The 23,495-nt window shown below is 45.0% G+C and overlaps 1 long non-coding RNA gene across 1 annotated transcript; it reads left to right on the forward strand.

Annotated features, from left to right (window-relative positions):
* Window positions 1–333: 333 nt before the first annotated feature.
* LOC140491227 (uncharacterized) lies at window positions 334–7,168 on the forward strand. Its single transcript, XR_011963237.1, has 3 exons — window positions 334–1,262; window positions 1,405–1,577; window positions 6,985–7,168. It is a non-coding gene; the product is annotated as an uncharacterized lncRNA (long non-coding RNA).
* The last annotated feature ends 16,327 nt before the right edge of the window (window positions 7,169–23,495 follow it).

The raw sequence follows: 23,495 nt of genomic DNA on the forward strand, positions 1-23,495 counted from the left end.
CACTGCCTGCTCCCACTCTCTCTCCCCCTCACACTGCCCGTTCCCTCTCTCTCTCTCCCTCATACTACCGGCTCCCACTCTCTCTCTCTCTCTCCCTCACACTGCTGACTCCCTCTCTCTCTCCCTCACACTGCTGGCTCCCTCTCTCTCTCTCCCTCACACTGCCAGCTCCTTCTCTCTCTCTCTCTCTCTCTCTCTCACTCTGTCAGCTCCCACTCTCTCTCCCTCACACTGCCCGCTCCCACTCTCTCTCTACCTCACACTGCCCGCTCCCTCTCTCTCTCTCTCCCTCACACTGCCTGCTCCCACTCTCTCTCTCCCCCACACTGCCCGCTCCCACTCTCTCTCTCAATCTGCCCGGTCCCACTCTCTCTCCTTCACACTGCCAGCTCCCTCTCTCTCTCCTTCACACTGCCAGCTCCCTCTCTCTATCCCTCACACTGCCCGCTCCCACTCTCTCTCTCAATCTGCCCGGTCCCACTCTCTCTCCTTCACACTGCCAGCTCCTTCTCTCTCTCTCTCTCTCTCTCTCTCTCACTCTGTCAGCTCCCACTCTCTCTCTCTCTCAATCTGCCCGGTCCCACTCTCTCTCCTTCACACTGCCAGCTCCCATTCTCTCTCCCCCTCACACTGCCAGCTCCTTCTCTCTCTCTCTCTCTCTCTCTCTCTCACTCTGTCAGCTCCCACTCTCTCTCTCTCTCAATCTGCCCGGTCCCACTCTCTCTCCTTCACACTGCCAGCTCCCATTCTCTCTCCCCCTCACACTGCCTGCTCCCTCTCTCCCGGCTCCATCTCTATACCTCACTCTTCCCGATCCCACTCTCTCTCTCCTTCACACAGCACTCTCCCACTCTCTCTCTCCCTCACACTGCCCGCTCCCACTCTCTCTCCCTCACACTACCAGCTCCCACTCTCTCTCTCCCTCACACAGCACTCTCCCACTCTCTCTTCCCCCACACTGCCGGCTCCCTGTCACCAGAAATGGAGATGGAGAGGAGGAGAAAGGAAGGAGAAAGGGGAAAGGTCCCTTCCTGACACTGTGCCATTATTTAAAACAGGTGGTAAGGAAAAGCCAGGGAACTATAGACTGGTGAGTCTGCGGTCAGTGGTGCGTGAGTTTTGAAGAAAAGTATTAAGTTAAAAAAATACATGAAGAAGGACCGATTGGTTATACACGGAGCTTGTAGAGAGGCCCGAATAGGGACGGCTCGGGAGAGGATTTTGTATCCGGACAGTGAAAGCTGAATGTTGGATTATTTGAGGTAGAGTTGTTTTTTTTTCATTTGTTCAGTTAGGTGTTTGGTTTCTTTTTAATATTTATGTTGAATTTTTTTGCATGCTTCATAATAAATCTGATCATTTAATTTAGTTTATAACGTGCTAATGAAAACTCCTTCTTTGCAGGATGAATGTTACTGACAGCCTGCAAGTGATATTAAGTGCGATGACAAATAGATTTAGCGAAGTGATTACACAGCAAGGTCATTCAGATCAATAACTGTCTGTTGGGAAAGGTTTGAAGGTGGTTTCAAAGTCTCCTGTGGTTGTTCCTCTCTCAAACAGATATTCCAATTTGGGTAAGTTGTCATCAGCTCTTGGGCACTAACAATGAATTTTATGTTAAACGGATTTATTAGGATTTAAAAGAATAATATTTTTTGGGAACTGTCCTGCCAGGAACACAGGCAGGAGATTCTGCGGTAGTGAGTGTGAATCGAGGATAATACGTTGCTTTTCTGGTGCCAGGGTGAAGGACACCTCAAAATGTTTGAAGCAGATTGTCAAAGGGGAGAGTGAGAAGCTGGAAATTATTGTACATATCGAGAGGAATGATTTGGAGATGCCGGTCTTGGACTGGGGTGTACAAAGTTAAAAATCACACCACACCAGGTTATAGTCCAACAGGTTTAATTGGAAGCACTAGCTTTCGGAGCGACGCTCCTTCATCAGGTGATATCGACACAGACATCACAATCATCTGATGAAGGAGCATCGCTCCGAAAGCTAGTGCTTCCAATTAAACCTGTTGGACTATAACCTGGTGTTGTGTGATTTTTAACATCGATAGGAATGACATAGTTAGAGAAAAGGTTAAAGCTTTACAAAGTGCATGTAATGGGTAGGTAGAAAATATGAAAAGTAGTAATCTCTGGTTTACTTCTGGTGTCAAGTTCTAATGAGGGAAGGAATAAAAGGACAGGGCAGATAAATCAATGGTTGACGAGGTGCTGCACTGTGCAGGGAGTTACTTTCTTGGAGCATTGAGATGTCTTCTGGGACAGAAAAGACCTGTTTAAAAGGATGGCTTTCACCTGAACTAGACCAATATCCTGGTGGGGAGATTTGCTCGTTCTATTTCAGGAGATTGTAAGATTTGAGAGGGGTGGGGCGGGGGCGTCCTAAACAACAGTGAAAATAGAAAGAAAGATGACAATGATTCTGAATCAGAAAACAGCACGTTATTGAGAAAGGACAGTCAAGAACAAGTCAGAGAACAAAGGGACACTGAACACTTAAACTGCATTTATTTCAATACACGAGGTCTTATGGAAAAGGCTGATGAACTCAGAGCATGGGAGGGAACATGGGCCTGGGATGTCATTGCTATTACAGATAATACCTTCTCTTGGGAAATAAGGCAGGGCAAGTGACTGAAGTGTGAGTCAGGGAACACTTTTGGACCAGAGATCATAATGCTCGTAACTTTAAATTAGTTGTGTAAAAGGATAAAAGTTAAAGTTCTTAATTGGAGTGAGGCAAATGGGTATGAAATAAAAACTTTCAAAAGTTGATTGGAGCAGAATGATCGCAGGGAAAAGGATGACTGACAAGTGGGAGGCCTTCCAAAGTGTGATAACAAGAATTCAGAAACATTCTGTTCCTGTTAGATTACAGAACAATGGATGAATAAAGATGTTGAAGTTCAAGTCAGGAATAAAAAATAACCATCTATTAGAGAGACAATTGGGATCAACTGAATGTCTTGAAGAGTGTAAAGAGTGTAGGGACATTCTTCAGAAGGAAATGAGGAAGGCAAAGAGGGGACAGGAGATAGTCTTGGCAGATAGGATAAAAATTATCCATAAATACATTGAGTGAAGGAGCAACCAGAGAGAGAGTAGGACCCCTTAAAGACCAACGAGGTTGTCTTTGTGTTGAACCTCAAGAGATGGGAGGGATATAAAAAATATTTTGCATCCATTTTTATTGTTGGGAAAGAAATGGCGGCTGGAGAAATCAGGGATATAAATATTGATGTTTTGGAAACAGTTCACAGGACAGAAGAGGAAGTGCTGGAGATCTTAAAAAAACATGAAGATAGATAAACCTGATCAAGTGTGTCCCAGGATGTTGTGGGAAGTTGGAGAGAAAATTATACGGCCCCGAGCAGAAATATTTGTATCATCTATAAACCATGGGGAAAGAACTGGAGGACTGGGGTGTGGCTAATATGTCATTGTTTAAGAAGGGATGTGAGGAGAAGCCTGGGAACTATCGACCTGTGAGTCTGTCCTCGGTGGTGGGTAGGTTTTTAGAGATGATCCTGAAAGATAGGATTTACAGAGGTTGGAGAGGAAAGGATTGATTAGAGATGATCAGTCTGATTTAGTGGGAGCAAAATCATATCTCACCTTTGATTGGGTTTGTTTTGGAAGTAACCAAAATGATTGATGAGGACAGAGTGGTAGATGTTGTTTGCTTGGCCTTTAGTAAAGCCTTTGATGAGGCTCTGCATGATCGACTAATTGGGTAAAGTTAGATCACATAGGATTCAGGGTGGGCTTGCCAACTGAATACATAATTGGCTTTATGGCAGATGATGGATCATTGTTTTTCAGACTGGAGGCCTGTGACCAGCGGTGTCCCACAGGGATCGGTACTGGCTCTACTTCTGTTTGTCATTTATACAAAGGATTTGGATGAGAATGTCGGAGGCATGGTTAGTAAGTTTGTGGATGACACCAAAATGGTAAATAGACAGTGAAGAATGTGACCCAAGATTACAAAGAGATCTTGATCAATTGGGTCAATGGGCTGAAGAGTGGCAGATGGAGTTTAATTTGGATAAAGTTGAGGTATTGCATTGTGGTAATACAAACAAGGTCAGGAGTTAACAATAGGGTGCTGGATAGTGTGGGAGAGCAGAGAGAGACCTCAGGGTTCAGGGACATAATCCTTTGAAATTTGCATCCCAGTTAGACAGGGTACTTAAGGTGTTTAGCATGCTTGCCTTCATTGCTCAGACCTTTGAGTATAGGAGTTCTGACATCATATTGAACTTGTACAGGACAGTGATGAGGCCTCTTCTGGATTAATGTGTGCAATTCTCATCACCCTGTTATAGGAAGGATATTATTAAAGTGGAGACAGTTCAGTAAAGATTTACCGAGATGTTGTCAGGAATGGAGGGTTTGAGATATACACATGGGCTGTTTCATTGGAGTGTAAGGGGTGACCTTACTGATGTTTAAACTATCATGTGGGGCACAGATAAGATGAACGATAAGGGAATTCAAGCCTGAGGGGTATATTTTTAAGGTGAGAGGAGAAAGATTGAAAAAGGACAGAAGGGGCAATGTTTTTAGAATTTTGGCTGTGGAATGAACTATCAGAGGAAGTGTTGGATGCAGGTACAGTTACAATGTTTAAAATACATTTGGACAAGTTCATGGATAGGAAAGTTTTAGAGGGATATGGGCCAAGTGCAGGAGGTGGGAATAGTTTAGTTTTGGAACATGGTCGGTGTGGCCTGGTTGGTCCGAAGGGCCTGTCTCCGTGCTGTATGACTCTATGACTCCATGACATTACGGTACGCAGTCAAAAGACACGTTAGTCTCTGCACACGCTCACTTTGCTCTCCAGCTCATGGGCTGGGACACAGCACGGGGAAGGGTATTGTTGATGGATGGAGATACCGAGGGGCTTCTATACACAGTGGGTGTATAATGGAGGAACTACAGAGGGACAGATCAGGATTGATGAAGCTGCACAAGGGAGGGCAATTAGACTGGGGACATGGAGGGGGACAGGGGCTAAATTTGCAGTGGTGGGGGTGGGATTGTCCAATATTGAAGTGGGGGGGGTGCAGATTCCATCTCAGAATCAGGGAAGGAAAAAAGGAGAAGGAAAGAGAGAGAAAAATGAGAGAAGAAAAAAGAGCAAGAGAATGGGAACGAACACAGATAAAGGTGGGAATAACAGGCAGGAGAGAAAAATACAAAAGAAGAGGCTGCCAGTAAGAGAGAGAGAGAGAGAGACAGAAAGGTTGAGAAGGAGAGAGAGATGTAGAGTAATACAGACAGAGGGTGAGAGGCAGAGGTAAAGAGAGATAAAGGGAGAGAAAAGAGGAAAAATCAGACAGATATAAGCACATGCTAAGGAAAGATATGGTGAGATTTAACAATTGATGTTCACCATTCTGGTTGGTCTCAGTTCTCGCGATGGTTTCTCAAACTCTTTCTCTCCCATTTAAGTCAAACTCTGCTCCAGGGGCTTGTTTTTGAGATTCAACCATTCCCCACACTCTCACACACAGTGACAGACAGAAACCCACAAATACTCACCCCCTGCTCAGTGCACACAGTGAAAGTTGAGTAGGTTAGGATAGTTTTCATTAGAAAAAAGGAGATTGAGTGGGGACCTGATTGAGGTCTACAAAATTATGAAGGGTACAGACAGGGTAGACAGAGATAAGCTTTTTTCCCAGAATGAAGGATTCAATAACGAGAAGTCACGCTTTCAAGGTGAGAGGTGAAAAGTTAAATGGGGATACACGCAGCAAGGACTTCACACAGAGAGTGGTGGGTGTCTGGAACACAGAGGTAGTAGAGGCAGGCACGGTAGATTCATTGAAGATGCGTCTGGACAGATACATGAGTAGGCAGGGAGTAGAGGGAGAGAGATGCTTAGGAAATGGGCAACAGGTTTAGACAGAGGCTTTGGATTGGTTCAAGCTTGGAGGGCCGAAGGGCCTGTTCCTGGGTTGTAAATGTTTTTGTTCTTTGTTCTTTGAAGGGAAAATGGCTGCCAGAACCTGTTTGAAATATCCCAAGTCTCTCACTGAAAGCACCCTCTCTGCCCAAGTCCCAGCTCATCCAGTCAGTTCCCAGCTCTCTCTACCCAGGGCATACCTCCCCCAGGGATGGAGCATAGCCAGAGTCATCTCAGTGGGATTAGAGGGGGGAGGGAGTGAGGGAACGAGGAGGTGTGAGAGAATGCAGCAGGTAAACAGTTTCATCCAGTCTACCTTTGTCTCCTCCTGCTTTGCATTTTATTGTCTTGGAATAAAAAACAAATGTATTTTCAAAATGATCCAATTCCTTTTGTCTTTGTGATTTCCTATTGATCAATGTGACAAATCTCAACTTGCAATTGTCAGGAATCTAACCCAGGTCACCTGTTTGGAAGACAACTACACTAACCACGATAGCACCATTACTGTGCACTTTAACACAACACAGTCCCCAAACATAGTTAAAAAGACCTTTATCATGACAAATTAAACAGAGTTCATGTTGATTCACTGAAAGTGATATTCAGTCAGGTGACGATAGCTTATATGAAGAGGTAGATTTGAAGGAGCATCTGAAATCGGAGAGGGAGTTGGGTCATTGGGTGGGTGCAGAGAGGGAGTCCAGAAATCCCTCTGGTTGGGCTTGGATTCCCCGGCAATGCATCAGCTGGTTCATGGAAAGGAACAAATAAAGAAACGGGATGATGTCAGAGAACTGGTTCAGTCCAGATTGCCTTTGTCTCCTCCTGCTTTGCATTTTATTCTTTTAGAATGAAAGCCACATGTATTCACAAACTGATCAAATTCCTTTGCTCTTTGAGTTTTCCTGTTGATCAATGAGAAAATCTCAAAATGCGATTTCCAGGAACCAACACGAGGAATTGAATGGAAACAAAGTACATTATTGTTGAAAGTAAAGGTGCAAATAAAGACACAGAATCTTTACAATATTTTATTTCCTTTTTCAACAGGAAACTTCTCGTTTTTTAAAAAAAATTGTCCACACGTGTGGCTCAGAGAATTCAGTGAGGAAGAGTGGACAGGAGCCTGTCGTTGCATTTCCCTCTCTGGCCTGCAGGGAGCGATTACACCTTCCTCCACATCATTTATTTTTCTACCCACTTCACTCACTGAGGACGGATTACTTGGAATAAATGTAGCTTTTTTATATATTTGGTTTTGCTTTTGTTCCTCCACTTCCTACTAATTGTTGCTGATTACGAACAGCACTTTACACTGACTTTCCACCTCCAGGCTCTTTCATTTTGCTCCTCAGATGGAGCCATTCCTTGCCCATGAGGAAAGGAGTGTTATCATGTTGCTGCTCCTCCTTCTCCTTTCAGTCCATTCCTCACGTGGACTCCTCGTTCCGTTCTCTGCTGCACCTAATGTTGACTCTCAGTTACTTGGATTGATTCACCAATTGAATTATTGTTCTCACTGGATATGTCATGGTGTACTTTAACTGGTCTCTGAAATGTTTCTGTGTCACCACATAAATAAGGGCATTTGTGCAGCAACTGAAGTTCCTCAGCATGTATCCAATCAGAACAAAGAGACCAAAAGAAACAGAATCCAAGGAATAACCAACATTAAAGAAATATAAAATATGCAACAACCAGAGAAGTATGAAGCTGGCAGATATGGCAAAGAGTAAAATCACAGAATTCTTCCTGCTCTCTCCCTCTGGATCATTCTCTGTTTTACTCTGACCTCTCAGTTCCTTCCGCACCTTAATGGCCTCGAAGATATGTCTGACAGTCAGAATGTTGATAAAGACAATAAAAGTGATTGGGAACAGTGGTGTTAAAAAAGTCTGAAAATATCTAAAACCTATCCACCAAGGGTCATAATAATAACTAGACCTGGTATAACAGTACCATGGAACAGTCCAAAGATGTGCAGGTCAGGTGAATTGGCCATGCTAAATTGCCCGTAGTGTTAGGTAAAGGGTAGATGTAGATCTAGATGTAGATGTAGATGTGGGGGTATGGGTGGGTTACGCTTCGGCGGGGCAGTGTGGACTTGCTGGGCCGAAGGGCCTGTTTCCACACTGTAGGTAATCTAATCTAATCTAATTATTGATCATCTTTCCAGGGTAATACACAAAGGAGTTGGGAATGTTCTTTAAACAAAAGAAGATGCAGATTGTTGCTAGAACCCTGGTTGCAGTTTTCCCTGTGCAATACTTAGTTTTCATCTCATGGAAACAAATGGCAACAAATCGATCAAAGGAAAAAGCAATGGTGAACCACGCAGAACAATCAATGCTCAAGCGGTTGAGGGCATAGATAACACCACAAACAGGAGTGATTTACAGGAAACACAGTGGACAATAATATTTTCAAAATTGGTGAAGGATGATATAAAAATCAATGAATAGTAGATCTGACGTTGTCATGGCCACCAGGTAGCGAGTGCTGCATGTAGAAAGACCACATTTGCCCCGAGCTAAGGTTACAATCACCACGAGACTAACTGTAAGAGAAAGGAAAAAATAGATTTGAAGTTATTAATAAAACATTCTCTGTGCCTGAGCCCAGATTGTAAGTAATGACACAAAGATAATTGTTGTTCCATGTTATATGAAGTTCAAAGAATCTCTCTCAATGAATCATTTGCTCTTTTAAAGGACATAGGGAAGAACATGAGCAGCAGATTACTCACAGAAACACAGTCATATACTCAGGATGTTTTTGGGTCAGCAGCAGTCGATTTTGCCTGCTCCTCAGATGCTATCTTGCCTGCTGTGCCTTTTCCAGCACATCGCCCTATCAGTAGTCCCCATTATTTCCTAATTCCTAATGACCTGCTGAACCCACCCATTGTCCTGTTGTATCTGAGCTCCCATTTGGAGCGAACTGCCTGAGCAAGATCCACCAACACAATCCCTTTCCATCAAGGAATGGGAAACACCAGGTGTCACTGCGAAGTGGGTTGTTACAAAACCCATCTGACCGATAGCAGGCTGTGAACTACCACAGAGAGAGGGTGGTCTTCCGAAACCCTTTCTAAACCAGGCAGGGCCGGTGCTCAGCCAAACTCCATCAATGTGGCCTCAGTGTAAACCCATTCTGCACAGTATAGGGAAACACACAATGCTGCACATTACTGAGGAACCCCCGAACTGACAAACTATTCACTTTAAATTCAGTCAGTGAGGACACTAATGTCAGACATCAGGATTTGCCTTGCTAAATGGAAATATAATAATTTATCAGTTATCTGTAGAAATAAGGATGATTCAATGCAGTGGTTTATATAAGTTGTTCCAATGCTTACCAGGAACACCAACAGCAACAAGGATGGTCTCGTACATTCTACCGATTCTTTCTCTGAGAAGATGCATTTCGTTGTTTATGACACAACCTTTCCTGCTGCTGGCAATCTGTTGGAATGGGAGAATTCTCTCAGAGATGGAGTTGACACAGTTCCAGAGACTTTATTTTATATTGTGTGGTATCTCCACTGGGAAACCGTGATTATATCTTCAAATTTTTTAACGTATTTTGAACAAACAAGTTACGACAGCAGGTTTATTTTAATGATGATAGCATTGAGATTTACAACAAGATTTGAATACCCCAAAGGCTGGATTGATCTGATCCTGTTAAGTCTCAAACATTCATGTTTTCAAGTAACAATATTTGCAATATTTCACTCACTATCAATCCTATCAATATCGAAATACCTTTTCATATTCTTTTCAGTGATGACCTTCGTTCTGCTGAGGTTATTCAGTCGTTCAATGCCTCATCCTGTTGAAGTTTTTGAGAGCTGTTCTCCTGCACACTGTTATCCCACAGCTTTCCTTGTTAATACAACTGATTTGGGAAATTCTCTCTATGAATGAGCACTCTAATACAGAACATGAAGCTAATACCGACCACACCTACAGCTGGAACTTCCACTCGGTCACATTTTCTCAAAACAAAGACAAAAATAATCAGAACCTTCAGTTCCAAATCATAGAATGATGACATCATACAGGATAGAGATGGCCCTTTGCTCCATCGAGTTTTTATCTCTAAACTCACACTCAAAGCTACTCAGGGCTGGACAATGGGAAGCCTTCAAACATGAGTTAATAAGAGTCCAGAGACAGTATGTTCCTGTTCGGGTGAAAGGCAAGGCTGGTAGGTGCAGGGAATACTGGATGACTTGAGAAATTGAGGTTTTATTTGAGAAAAAGAAGGAAGCATATGTCAGGTATAGGCAGCAGAGAACAAGTGAATCCTGAGAAGAGTATAAATGCACTAGGAATATACTTAAGAGGAGAATCAGGAAGGCAAAAACGGAACATGAGATAGTACTGGCAAATCAGGGTAAGGAGAATCCAAACAGATTCAATAAATACATTCAGGATAAAAGATTAACTGGGGAGAGAACAGTGCCCCTCAAAGATCAGCAAGGCAGTCTATGTGTGGAACCACAGGAGATGGGGAGATACTAAACAAATATTTTGCATCAGTGTTTACTGTGGAGAAGGTCATGTAAGATATAGAATGTGGGGAAAGAGATGGTGACATCTTAAAAAATGCTCATGTTACAGTGGACATCTCAAAATGCATAAAGATAGATAAATCCCAGGACCTGATCAGGTGTATCCTAGAAATCAGTGAGAAGCAAGTAAGGTGAGAAGCAAGTTGGGGTGGCACGGTGGCACAATGGTTAGCACTGCTGCCTCACAGCACCAGAGACCCAGGTTCAATTCCTGCCTCAGGCAACTGTCTGTGTGGAATTTGCACATTCTCCCCGTGTCTACGTGGGTTTCCTCTGGGTGCTCTGGTTTCCTCCCACAGTCCAAAGATGTGCAAGTTAGGTGAATTGGCCATGCTAAATTGCCAATAGTGTTAGGTAAGGGATAAATGTAGGGGAATGCATCTGGGTGGGTTGCTCTTTGGAGGGTCGGTGTGGACTTGTTGGACCAAAGGGCCTGTTTCCACACTGTAAGGAATCTAATCTAATCATTTCCATAAATAATTTGGATGTGAAAATAGCAGGTATCGTTTGTAAGTTTGAAGATGACACCCAAATTGGAGGTTACCTCAGGGTACACAGGATCTTGTTCAGATGGGTCAATAGGCCAAGGAGTGGCAGATGGAGGTTAATTTAGATAAATGTGAGGTGCTATATTTTGAAAAGACAAATCAGAGCAGGAGTTATACACTAATGGGTTTGTTGCTGAACCTCCTTCCAAGGCCCTAAAGGAGCCTTCCACATCCATCAAAGTTTTACCTGCACATCCACCAATATCATTTATTGTATCCGTTGCTCCCGATGTGGTCTCCTCTACATTGGGAAGACTGGACGCCTCCTAGCAGAGCGCTTTAGGGAACATCTCCGGGACACCCGCACCAATCAACCACACCACCCTATGGCCCAACATTTCAATTCTCCCTCCCACTCTGCCGAGGACATGGAGGTCCTGGGCCTCCTTCACCACCGCTCCCTCACCACCAGAGGCCTGGAGGAAGAACGCCTCATCTTCCGCCTCGGAACACTTCAACCCCAAGACATCAATGCGGACTTCAACAGTTTCCTCATTTCCCCTTCCCCACCTCACCCCAGTTCCAAACTTCCAGCTCAGCACTGTCCCCATGACTTGTCCTACCTGCCTATCTTCTTTTCCATCTATCCACTCCACTCTCCCCCCGCCCCAGACCTATCACCTTCATCCCCTCCCCCACTCACCTATTGTACTCTATGCTACTTTCTCCCCACCCCCACCCTCCTCTCATTTATCTCTCCATAAAACCCTTGTCAATTGTTGTTGAAACCAATCTGGTTCTCTAAAGCCCTTTAAGGATTAGGGCTGTCCTTGTCTTGTCTGGGCTACATGTGACTCCAGACCCACAGCAACTGATGCAGTTGGTGGAGGTCAGCCATCTAAGCTCCAGGGCCTCATAGCAGGAGGTCCTCAAGATTGCATCCCAGCCCTAACTATCTTTAGTGACTGTATAACTGACCTTCCCTCAGTCAGAATGTCATGAGTCCGAGAGTTCGCTAATACTCACACAGTGTTCAGCAGCATTCTTCGCTCCTCAGATACTGAAGCACTCCATGTGGCTCTGCAGCAAGATCCTGACAACTTCAGCTCCTCGGAAACGGTGTTAGGGAACTGGGGCAAGAGCTGGATGAACTTCGGATCATTCGGGAGGCTGAGGGAGTAATTGAGAGGAGTTACAGGGTGGTAGTCACACCTCAGGTAAAGGGGAAAGGTCGATTACAGTCAGGAGACAGAAAGGAACAGGCAGACAGTGTAGAGTTCCCCTGTGGCCGATCCCCTCAATAACAAGCGTACTGTTTTGGTTACTGCTGTGGAGGGGACAACTTACCAGGGGTAAGCAATGGGGCACAGGTCTCTGGCACAGAATCTGTCCATGTTGCTCAGAAAGGTAGGATTAGAAAAAAAGAGATTGAGGGGGGACCTGATTGAGGGTATGAAGGGTATAGGCAGGGTAGACAGAGATAACCTTTTTCCCAGGGTGAAGGATTCAGTAAGGAGAGGTCACACTTTCAAGGTGAAAGGTGAAAAGTTTAAGGGGGATACACACGGCAAGTACTTTACACGGAAGATGGTAGGTGTCTGGAATGCATTGCCAGCAGAGGTAGTACAGGCGGGTATGTTAGATTCATTTAAGATGCGACTGGACAGATGCATGAGTAGGTGGGGAGCAGAGGGATACAGATGCTTAGGAATTGGGCGACAGGTTTAGACAGTAGGTTTGAATTGGCTCAGGCTTGGAGGGGTGAAGGGCCTGTTCTTGGGCTGTAAATTTTCTTGGCTCTTTGTTGTTTGAAGTGAAAGAGGAGCAGAGCATTAGTCATTGGGGACTTCACAGTGAGGGGACAGATAGGAGATTCTGTAGGAACGAGAGAGAATCAGGGTTGATGTGCTGCCTCCCAAGTGCCAGGGTTCATGACATCTCAGATCATGTTTTCAGGATTCTTGAGTTGGAGGGAGAACAGCCCCAACTCATGGTCCACATTGGCACCAATGACATGGGTAGGACAAGGGATGGGGTTTAAAAGCAGATATTCAGGGAGTTAGAGTGGACGTTTAGAGCTGGAACAAACAGAGGTGTCAACTCTGGTTTGTTACCTATGCCACATGCTAGCAAGGAATAGGGGGAGAGAAGAGTTGAACATGTGGCTACAAGGATGATGCAGAAGGGAGGGATTTAGATATCTGGATAATTGGGGCTTATTCTGGAGTAGGTGGGTCTTCTACAAACAGGATGGTCTACACCTGAACCAAAGAGGTACTCTAACCTGGGAGCAGGTTTGCTAATGCTCTTTGGGAGGGTTTAAACTAATTCAGCAGGAGATGGGAACTTGAATTGTAGCATCAGTGCACAGGAGGTTGAGAGCAATGAGGTCCTGAATAGGGTTTCAATTTTGCAGGAATACAGTGGCAGGCAGCAAGTTGGTTTCAAGTGTGTCTACTTCAACGCCAGGAGCATCCAGAATAAGGTGGGTGACCTTGCAGCATGGGTTGGGACTTCGATGTTGTGGCCATTTCAGAGACCTGGATTTAGCAGGGACAGGAATGGTTGTTGCAAGTTCCGGGGTTTAGATGTTTCAGTAAGAACAGGGAAGGTGGTAAAAGAGGAGGAGGTGTGGCTATGTTCGTTAAGGACAGTGTTATAGTGGTAGAAAGGACATTTGATGAGGACTGGTCCACTGAGGTAGAATGGGCTGAGGTGAGAAACAGGAAAGCAGAGGTCATGCTGTTGGGAGTTTTCTGTAGGCTTCCAGAGATGTAGAGGAAAGGATTGCAAAGACGATTCTGGATAGGAGAGAAAGTAACAGGGTCGTTGTTCTGGGGGCCTTTAACTTTCCAAATATTGACTGGAAACACTGTAGTTCGAGTACTTAAGATGGGTCAGTTTTTGTCCAATGTGTGCAGGACCGTTCCCTGACACAGTATATAGACAGGCCAACAAGGGGCGAGGCCACATTGGATTTAGTAAGTACTGGGTCATGAACCCAGGCAGGTGTTTGATTTGCAGGTAGGTGAGCACTTTGGTGATAGTGACCACAATTAGGATACATTTACTTTAGTAATGGAAAGGGACAGGGATATATCGCAGGGAAAGTGATATAGTTGGGGGAAAGGCAATTATGCTGTGATTTGGCAAGAATTAGGATGCATAGGATGGGAAGGAAACTGCAGAGGATGGGCACAATTGAAATGTGGAGCTTTTTCAAGGATCAGCTACAACATGTCCTTGATAAGTATGTACGTGTCAGGCAGCGAGGAGATGGTGGAACAAGGGAACCATGGTTCAGTAAAGAAGTTGTATCTGTTGTTAAGAAGAAGAAGGAGGCTTATGTAAAGATGAGACATGAAGATTCAGTTAGGTGCTTGAGAGTTACAAATTAGCCAGGAAGGACCAAAAGAGAAAGCAAAGAAGGGCCAGGAGGGGACATGAGAAGTCATTGGCAGGTCGCATCAAGGAAAACCTTAAAGCTTTCTATCAGTATATCAGGAATAAAAAAATGACTAAAGTAAGATTAGAACCAGTCAAGGACAATAATGGGAAGTTGTGTGTGAAGTCTGAGGAGATGGGAGAGGCGCTAAATGAATATTTTGCATTCATATTCACACTGGAAAAAGACAATGTTGTCGAGGAGAATACTGAGATCCAGATTATTAGACAAGACGGGATTGAGGTTCATAAGGAGGAAGTGTTAGCAATTCTGGAAAGTGTGAAAATAGATAAGTCCTCTGGGTTGAAGGGGATTTATCCTAGGATTCTCTGGGAAGCCAGGGAGGAGATTGCAGAGACTTTGATCTTTATGTCATCATTGTCTACAGGAATGGTGCCAGAAGACTGGAGGACAGTAAAAGTTGTCCCCTTGTTCAAGAAGAGGAGTAGAAACAACCCTGGTAATTATAGACCAGTGAGCCTGACTTTAATTGTGGATAAAGTGTTGGAAAAAGTTATAAGAGTTTCGATTTATAATCATCCTTCAATCCTCCAGAAAGGATGAAGTTGATTAGGGCTAGTCAACATGGTTTTGTGAAGGATAGATCGTGCCTCACAAACTTTATTCAGTTCTTTGAGAAGATGACCAAGCAGCAGATTAGGTGGTCAATATGGTGGATATTGGTTTCAGTCAGGCTTTTGATAAGGGTCTCCATGATAGGCTATTGCACAAAATACGGAGGCACGGAGACTTGGGATTGAGGGCGATTTAGCTTTTTGCATCAGAAATTGGTGAGCTGTAAGGGTGGTGGTTGATAGGAAATGTTTATCCTGGAGTTCAGTTACTAGTGGTGTACCACAAGGATCTGTTTCTCGTTCACTGGTGTTTGTCATTTTTATAAATGACTTGGATGAGGATGTAGTAGGATGGGTTCATTAAATTTGTGGATGACACCAGGTCAATGGAGTTGTGGACAGTGCAGAAAGATGCTGCAGGTTATAAAGGGACAAAGATAAGCTGCAGAGCTGGGCTGAGAGGTGGCAAATGGAGTTTAATGCAGAAAAGTGTGAGGTGATTCACTTTGGAAGGAGGAACACAAATACGGAACACTGGGTTAAAGGCAAGATCCTTGGTGGTGTGGTGAGCATAGAGATCTCGGTGTCCATGAACATAGATCCCTGAAAGTTACCACCCAGGTTGATAGGGCTGTTAAGAAAGCACACAGTGTGTTAGCTTTTATTAGTAGACAGATTAAGTTTCAGAGCCATGAGGTCATGTTGCAGCTGTACAAAACTCTGGTGCGGCCGCACTTGGCATATTGCGTACAGTTCTGGTATTAAAAGTAGGATGTGGAAACATTGGAAAGGATGCAGAGAAGATTTATCAGGATGTTGCCTGGTATGGAGAGATGGTCTAATGAGGGAAGGCTGAGGGACTTGAGGCTGTTTTTGTTAGAGAGAAGATGTTGAGAGGTGACTTCATAGAGACATACAAGATGATCAGAGGATTAGATAGGGTGGACAGTGAGAGCCCTTTTCCTTGGGTGGAGATGGCTGGTACAAAGGGACAGAGGTTTAATGTCAGAGGTAGTTTCCTTACTCAGAGAGTAGTTGGGGCATGGAACGCCCTGCCTGCATCAGTAGTAGACTTGCCAACTTTAAGAACATTTAAATGGTCATTGGATAAACATATGGATGATACTGGAATATTGTAGGTTACATGGGCTTGAGATTGGTTTCACAGGTCGGCACAACATCGAGGGTCGAAGGGCCTGTACTGTGCCGTAATAGTCAATGTTCTATGTTCCATGCCTGGGCTGACAAATGGCAATTAACATCTGTGTCACACAAATGCAAAACAATTATCACCTCCAAGAAGAGATCACATCGATAACGCCGTGTGACATTCAATGCTTTGCTGTTGCTGAATCCCCCACAATCACCAAGCTGGGAGTTCCCATTGAGCTGAAAATGAAATGGATTTACAATGTAAGTACTGTGGGTACAAGAGCAGCTCAGGGGGCAGGAACACTGCAGTGAGGGATGTACCTCATGGCTCCAAAAGCTTCTCCACCATCTCCAAGGCACAGGTCAGGATTGTGATGGAATACTCCCCACTTGCCTGGATGGAAATATCTCCAAGATCCCTCAAGAAATGGGATCCCAGCATGACCCAGCAGCCATATAAAAGCACAATGTTGCAGATACTCAAATTCTGACATGAAATCAGAAAGTGCTGGAGAAATTCAGCAAATCTGGCAAACCTGTGGAGAGATACATAAAGTTAAACTTTTGAGTCCAATATCACCCTCCTTCAGAACAGTGCTGACAAGGAGTCATGTCGGACTAGAAACATTCATTCTCTTTCTCTCTTCATAGTTCAACTAGGCCTGCTGAGTTTCTCCAACATTTTCTCTTTTACAATGAAGTAACCAGTTTGATCGGCACCACATCTACAAACATTGTCATTCCACCACCGGTGCTCATTGGCAGCACTGAGTATCATTGACAATACACATTGCAGACACTCACCTTCAATATCTATGACCACTAACTTCCTTAAGACAAAGGCAGTAGATGTATGAGAACACCATGACCTGCATGTTCCCTTCCAAGCCATTCACCATCCTGACTTGGGTATATATTCCTTCAGTAAAATCGCCATAGACCCAATGGACCATAGGGCTGCTCTCTCATTAGTAAGACACAACTGGCCATGAGGTTAACCTGAGGGTCACTGTGCCTCAGGAGAACGGTGAGGTTGGGAAGGTAGGACCTTCATGATGATCTCAGCCAGTGTGGGGATTGAACCTGTGATGTTAACATAGAACATACTATAATATATCACCGTACAGGCCCTTCAGCCCTCGATGTTGTGCTGACCATTTATCTGACTCTATTGTTCTCTCCTCTATGTGCCTATCCAAGAGTCGCTTAAATTGCACAAAATACAGAGGCATGGGATTGAGGGTGTTTCAGCAGTTTGGATCAGAAGTTGGCTAGTTGAAAGAAGACAGAGGGTGGTGGCTGATGGGAAATATTCACCCTGGAGTTCGTTACTAGTGGTGTTGTCACAAGGATTTGTTTTGGGTCCTCTGCTGTTTGTCATTTTTATAAATGAGGGTGTAGAAGGATGGGTTAGTACATTTGTGGATGACAATAAGGTCGGTGAAGTTGTGGATAGTGTTGAAGGATGTTGCAGTCTTCAGAGGGGGACATAGATAAGCTGCAGAGCTGGGCTAAGAGGTGGCAAATGGAACTTAATGTGGAAAAGTGTGAGGTGATTCACTTTGGAAGGAGGAACAAGAATACAGAGTACTGGGCTAATGGTAAGATTCTTGGTAGTGCAGATAAGCAGAGAGATCTCAGCATCCAGGTACATAGATCCCTGAAAGTTGCCACCTAGTTTGATAAGATTGAGGCTCTTTTCGTTCAAGAGAAGAAGGCTGAGAGATGACGTAATTGTGAGATACAGATAATCACAGAGTTAGATAGGGTGGACAGTGAGAGCTTTTTCCTCGGATGGTGATGGGTAGCACAAGGGGACATAGCTTTAAATTGAGGGATGATAGATATAGGACAGATGTCGGAGGTAGTTTCTTTACACAGTGTGTAGTAGGGGCATGGAACGCACTGCCTGCAACTGTAGTAGACACCGACTTTCAGGGCATTTAAATGGTCATTCGATAATCATATGGACAAAAATGGAATTGTGTAGGATAAATGAGCTTCAGATTAATTACACAGGTCGGCACAACATCAAGGGCCGAAGGCTGTACTGCGCTGTCATGTTTATGTTCTATATTCTAATTGTTCCTAATCTATCTGACTCTGCTACCACTGCTGGTAGTGTATTCCACACACCCACCACTGTCTGTGTTAAGAACCTACATCTGACATCTCCCCTAAAAGTTCCTATTATCACTTTAAAATGATACCTCCCTCATGATGACCTTTCCGCCCAGTGAAAAAATCTCTGTCTGTTCCCTCTATCTGTGTCTCTCATCCCCTTGTACACCTCCACCATCTCAGCTCTCATCCTTCTTCACTCCAGTGAGAAATACCCTCACTCCCTCAACCTTTCTTCATAAGACATGCCCTCCAGTCCAGGCAGCGCCCTCTCTAAAGCTCCCACATCCTTCCTATAATAAGGCAACCAGAACGGAACACAATATTCCAAATGTGGTCGAAGCAGGGCTCTTTCGAGCTGCAGCATAACCTCACGGCTCTTAGCCTCCATCCCTCTGCTAATGAAAGCAAACACGCGATAAGTTGCCTCAACAAATTTGGGGGGCACTGGGTGACTTTGAGGGATCAATTGGCATGGACCCCAAGATCCCTCTGTTCCTCCACACTGCCAAGAATGCTGCCTTCAACCCTGCATTTTGCATTTCAATTTGACCTTCCAAAATGAATCACTTCATGCTTTTCCAGGTTGAACTCCATCTGACACTTATCAGCCCAGTTCTGCATCCTGTCAATGTCCTGTTGCAACCTAGGGCAGTCCTCCACACTGTCCACCACTCCACCAACCTTCATGTCATTGGCAAACTTACTAACCCAACCTTCCACTTCCTCATACAGGTCATTTATAAAAAATACACAGAGAGCAGAGGTCCCAGAACCGATCTCTGTCCAAATCACTGGTCACCAAGCTCCAGGCTGAATACTTCCCATCTACTGTCAGCCTCTGTCTTCTATGGACCAGCCTGTTCTGTATTCAAACAGCCAAATTTCCCAGTATTCCTTGCCTCCTTACTTTCTGAATGAGCCTCCCATGGGCAACCTTATGGGCAAATCCCATGGGCAAATGCCTTGCTAAAATCCATGTGCACCACATCCACTGCTCTACCTTCCTCAGTGCATTTTGTCACATCTTCAAAGGATTCAATAACGTTTGTGAGGCATGACCTGCCCTCACAAAGCCATGCTGACTATCTCTAACCAAGTTATGGTTTTCCAACTAAGCATAAATCCTGTGTCTCAGAATCCTCTGCAATAATTTGCCCAAAGCATATGTAAAACTGACTGGTCTGTAATTCCTAAGATTTCCCTATTCCCTATCATGAATAAGGGATTAATAACATTTGCCATCCTTGAATTATTTGGCACCACTCCAGTGGACAATGAGGACCCAAAGATCATCATCAAAGGCACAGCAATCTCTTCCCTTGCTTCCTGTCGTAACCTTGCGTATATTCCTTCCTGCCCAGGAGAGTTAGCTATCCTTAAAACTTTCAGCTCATCCTCCTTTTTAACACCAACCTGTTTGAGCATGTCAGCCGGTTTTATTCTGTCCTCACAAACATCAAGTTCCCTCTCAGTAGTGAATAATGAAGCAAAGTATTCATTGAGGACCAACACTACCTCCTACTCCGACTCCAGGCACAAGTTCCCTCCACTGTCCCTGATTGGCCCTACCCTCACTCTGGATTAGTGGTGCTGGAAGAGCACAGCAGTTCAGGCAGCATCCAACGAGCAGCGAAATCAATGTTTCGGGCAAAAGCCCTTCATCAGGAATAAAGGCAGTGAGCCTGAAGCATGGAGAGATATGCTAGAGGAGGGTGGGGGTGGGGAGAGAGTAGCATGGAGTACAATGGGTGAGTGGGGGAGGAGATGAAGGTGATAGGTCAAGGAGGAGAGGGTGGAAGAAAGATAGGCAGGTCGGACAAGTCAAGGAGACAGTAACTGAGCTGGAAGTTTGAAACTAGGATGAGGTGGGGGAACGGGAAATGAGGAAGCTGTTGAAGTCCACATTGATGCCCTGGGGTTGAAGTGTTCTGAGGCGGAAGATGAGGCGTTCTTCCTCCAGGCATTCAAACTTCCAGCTCAGTTACTGTCTCCTTGACTTGTCCGACCTGCCTATCTTCTTTTCCACCTATCCACTCCACCCTCTCCTCCTTGACCTATCACCTTCATCTCCTCCCCCACTCACCCATTGTACTCCATGCTACTCTCTCCCCACCCCCACCCTCCTCTAGCTTATCTCTCCATGCTTCAGGCTCACTGCCTTTATTCCTGATGAAGGAATACGTTGATTTCGCTGCTCGTTGGATGCAGCCTGAACTGCTGTGCTCTTCCAGCACCACTAATCCAGTATTTGGTTTTCAGCATCTGCAGTCATTGTTTTTACCTACCCTCACTCTGACCATCCTCTTGTTCCTCACATCAGTATAGAACGCCTTGGGGTTTTCCTTCATCCTGCCTCCCAAAGCCTTTACATGCCCCCTCCTAGATGTCCTAAATCCATTCTTCAGTTCCTTCCCGGCGATCTTGTAACCCTCTCGAGCCCTGTCTGATGCTTGCCCCCTCAACATTCAGTAAGCTTCCTTCTTCCTCTTGACTAGGTGTTCCACATCCCTTGTCACCCAAGGTTCTTTCACCCTACCATCCCTTCCTTGCCTCAGTTTGACAAACCTGTCCTCCTAAACAACCTCCACATTTCTGTTGAGAAGTTCCCTGAGAACATCTGTTCCCAATTTAGATACCCCAGTTTCTGCCTAATAGTGTTATAATTCACCCTCCCCCAATTAAATACTTTCCCAGACCATCTGCTCCTATCCCTCTCCATGAGTAGAGTGAAGGTCATGGAGTTATGATCATTATCACCGAAATGCTCTCTTACAGAGAGATCTGACACCCGGCCTGGTTCATTGCCAAGCACCAAATCCAACTTTAGATGTTGGTATCACTCTACATCACAAACCAGCCGTCCAGCCCCCAGTGCTGCAGGGGCTCAGTTAGCACAGTTGGCTGGATGGTTGATGTGAGATGTAGAGAAGTGAGGTGGTACTTTGGTTAAACTCACCATCAATTGTTTCTCTACCTCTCTCCAAGACAGAACAGTCTTTTGAATTGTGCAATTCCTTCGGTACCCCTCTGTCACAATCCTAGAGAGAAGGCTGAGAGGCAACTTAATTGAGACATACAAGATAATCAGGGGTTCAATAGGGTGGACAGTGAGAGCCTTTTTCCTTGGATGGTGATGGCGTGCACGAGGGGACATAGCTTTAAATTGAGGGGTGATAGATACAGGACAGATGTCAGAGTAGTTGGGGTATGGAACACCCTGCCTACAACAGTTAGAGACTCACCAACTTTAAGGGCATTTGATGGTGGTTGGACAAACATATGGATGAAAATGGAATAGTGTTGGATCAATGGGCTTCAGATTGGTTCCACAGGTCAGCGCAACATCGAGGGCCGAAGGGCCTGTACTGTGCTGTAATGTGCGATGTTCTAGTTTAGTGACCAGTTGATCATTAAAAGTCTGAAGGGTGAGAGCAAAGGAGAGACCCGCAGAGACCCAGAGATGGAGAGCAGAAGGAAGGCTGTGCTTCTGCCCTTCACCATCTCTGGGAGCTTCACCCTCCCGTGGTTCATCAATGTTGTAGATTTCTGATATTATGTCAATCGAGGCATCAATCCTGATGATTACCCACCGTTTCTGTTAGTGTTCAGTGTTGTTGGTTACATGCTGCAGAGGTTACGTTGTTGTACAAACAGATTTATTTATGCAGCAACATTGTCTATCTTCAGAGGGAAGATCAGTAACACAGTAAAACCTCTGGCTGCACAAAATCATTACGTTCTGAATAAATAAAACTCTTCATTGAAGCCAAAGGGACAGTCCCATTGTTCCCAGACTGTGGAATGATATTTTTCATTGACCCGTGGGATATGGGCAGAACTGGCTGGGCCAGTGTTTTCTGCCTGTCCCTAGTTGCCCCTTGAGAAGCTCCTCAAGAAGAAGGAGCTGTCTTCTTGAACTTGCTGCACTCCATGTGATGTAGATTGACCCACAATGTGCCCCTTAGGGAGGGAGTTCCAGGACTTTGACTCAATGACACTGAAGGAACAGCGATATGTTTCCAAGTCAGAATTGAGAGTGTTCTGGAGGGGAACTTGTAGGAGATGGTGTTCGGATATAGCTGCTGCCCTTTTCCTTCCAGATGAAAGTGATCCAGTGGAGAGCAGACTGACCCCACTGTGTCTGGGCCACTGATGTCGGGGGAGCAGACTGACCCCACTGTGTTTGGGTCACTGATGTAGGGGGAGCAGACTGACCCCACTGTGTCTGGGTCACTGATGTAGGGGGAGCAGACTGACCCCACTGTGTTTGGGTCACTGATGTAGGGGGAGCAGACTGACCCATAAGACCATAAGACCATAAGACATAGGAGTGGAAGTAAGGCCATTCGGCCCATCGAGTCCACTCCGCCATTCAATCATGGCTGATGTGCATTTCAGCTCCACTTGCCAGCATTCTCCCCGTAGCCCTTAATTCCTCTAGACAACAAGAACCTATCAATCTCGGCCTTGAAGACATTTAGCGTCCCGGCTTCCACTGCACTCCGTGGCAATGAATTCCACAGGCCCACCACTCTCTGGCTGAAGAAATGTCTCCGCATTTCCGTTCTGAAATGACCCCCTCTAATTCTAAGGCTGTGTCCACGGGTCCTAGTCTCCTCGCCTAACAGAAACAATTTTCTAGCATCCACCTTTTCAAAGCCATGTATTATTTTGTACGTCTCTATTAGATCTCCCCTTAATCTTCTAAACTCCAACGAATACAATCCCAGTATCCTCAGCCGTTCCTCATATGCTAGACCTGTCATTCCAGGGATCATCCGTGTGAATCTCCGCTGGACACGTTCCAGTGCCAGTATGTCCTTCCTGAGGTGTGGGGACCAAAACTGGACACAGTACTCCAAATGGGGCCTAACCAGAGCTTTATAAAGTCTTAGTAGTACATCTCTGCTTTTATATTCCAACCCTCTTGAGATAAGAGACAACATTGCATTCGCTTTCTTAATCACAGACTCAACCTGCATGTTTACCTTTAGAGAATCCTCGACTAGCACTCCCAGATCCCTTTGTGCTTTGGCTTTATTAAGTTTCTCACCATTTAGAAAGTAGTCCATTCCTATATTCTTTTTGCCAAAGTGCAAGACCTCGCACTTGCTCACGTTAAATTCCATCAGCCATTTCCTGGACCACTCTCCCAACCTGTCTAGATCCTTCTGTAGCCTCCCCACTTCCTCAGT

The sequence above is a fragment of the Chiloscyllium punctatum genome, chromosome 19 (assembly GCF_047496795.1).
Source record: "Chiloscyllium punctatum isolate Juve2018m chromosome 19, sChiPun1.3, whole genome shotgun sequence".
NCBI lineage: Eukaryota > Metazoa > Chordata > Chondrichthyes > Orectolobiformes > Hemiscylliidae > Chiloscyllium > Chiloscyllium punctatum.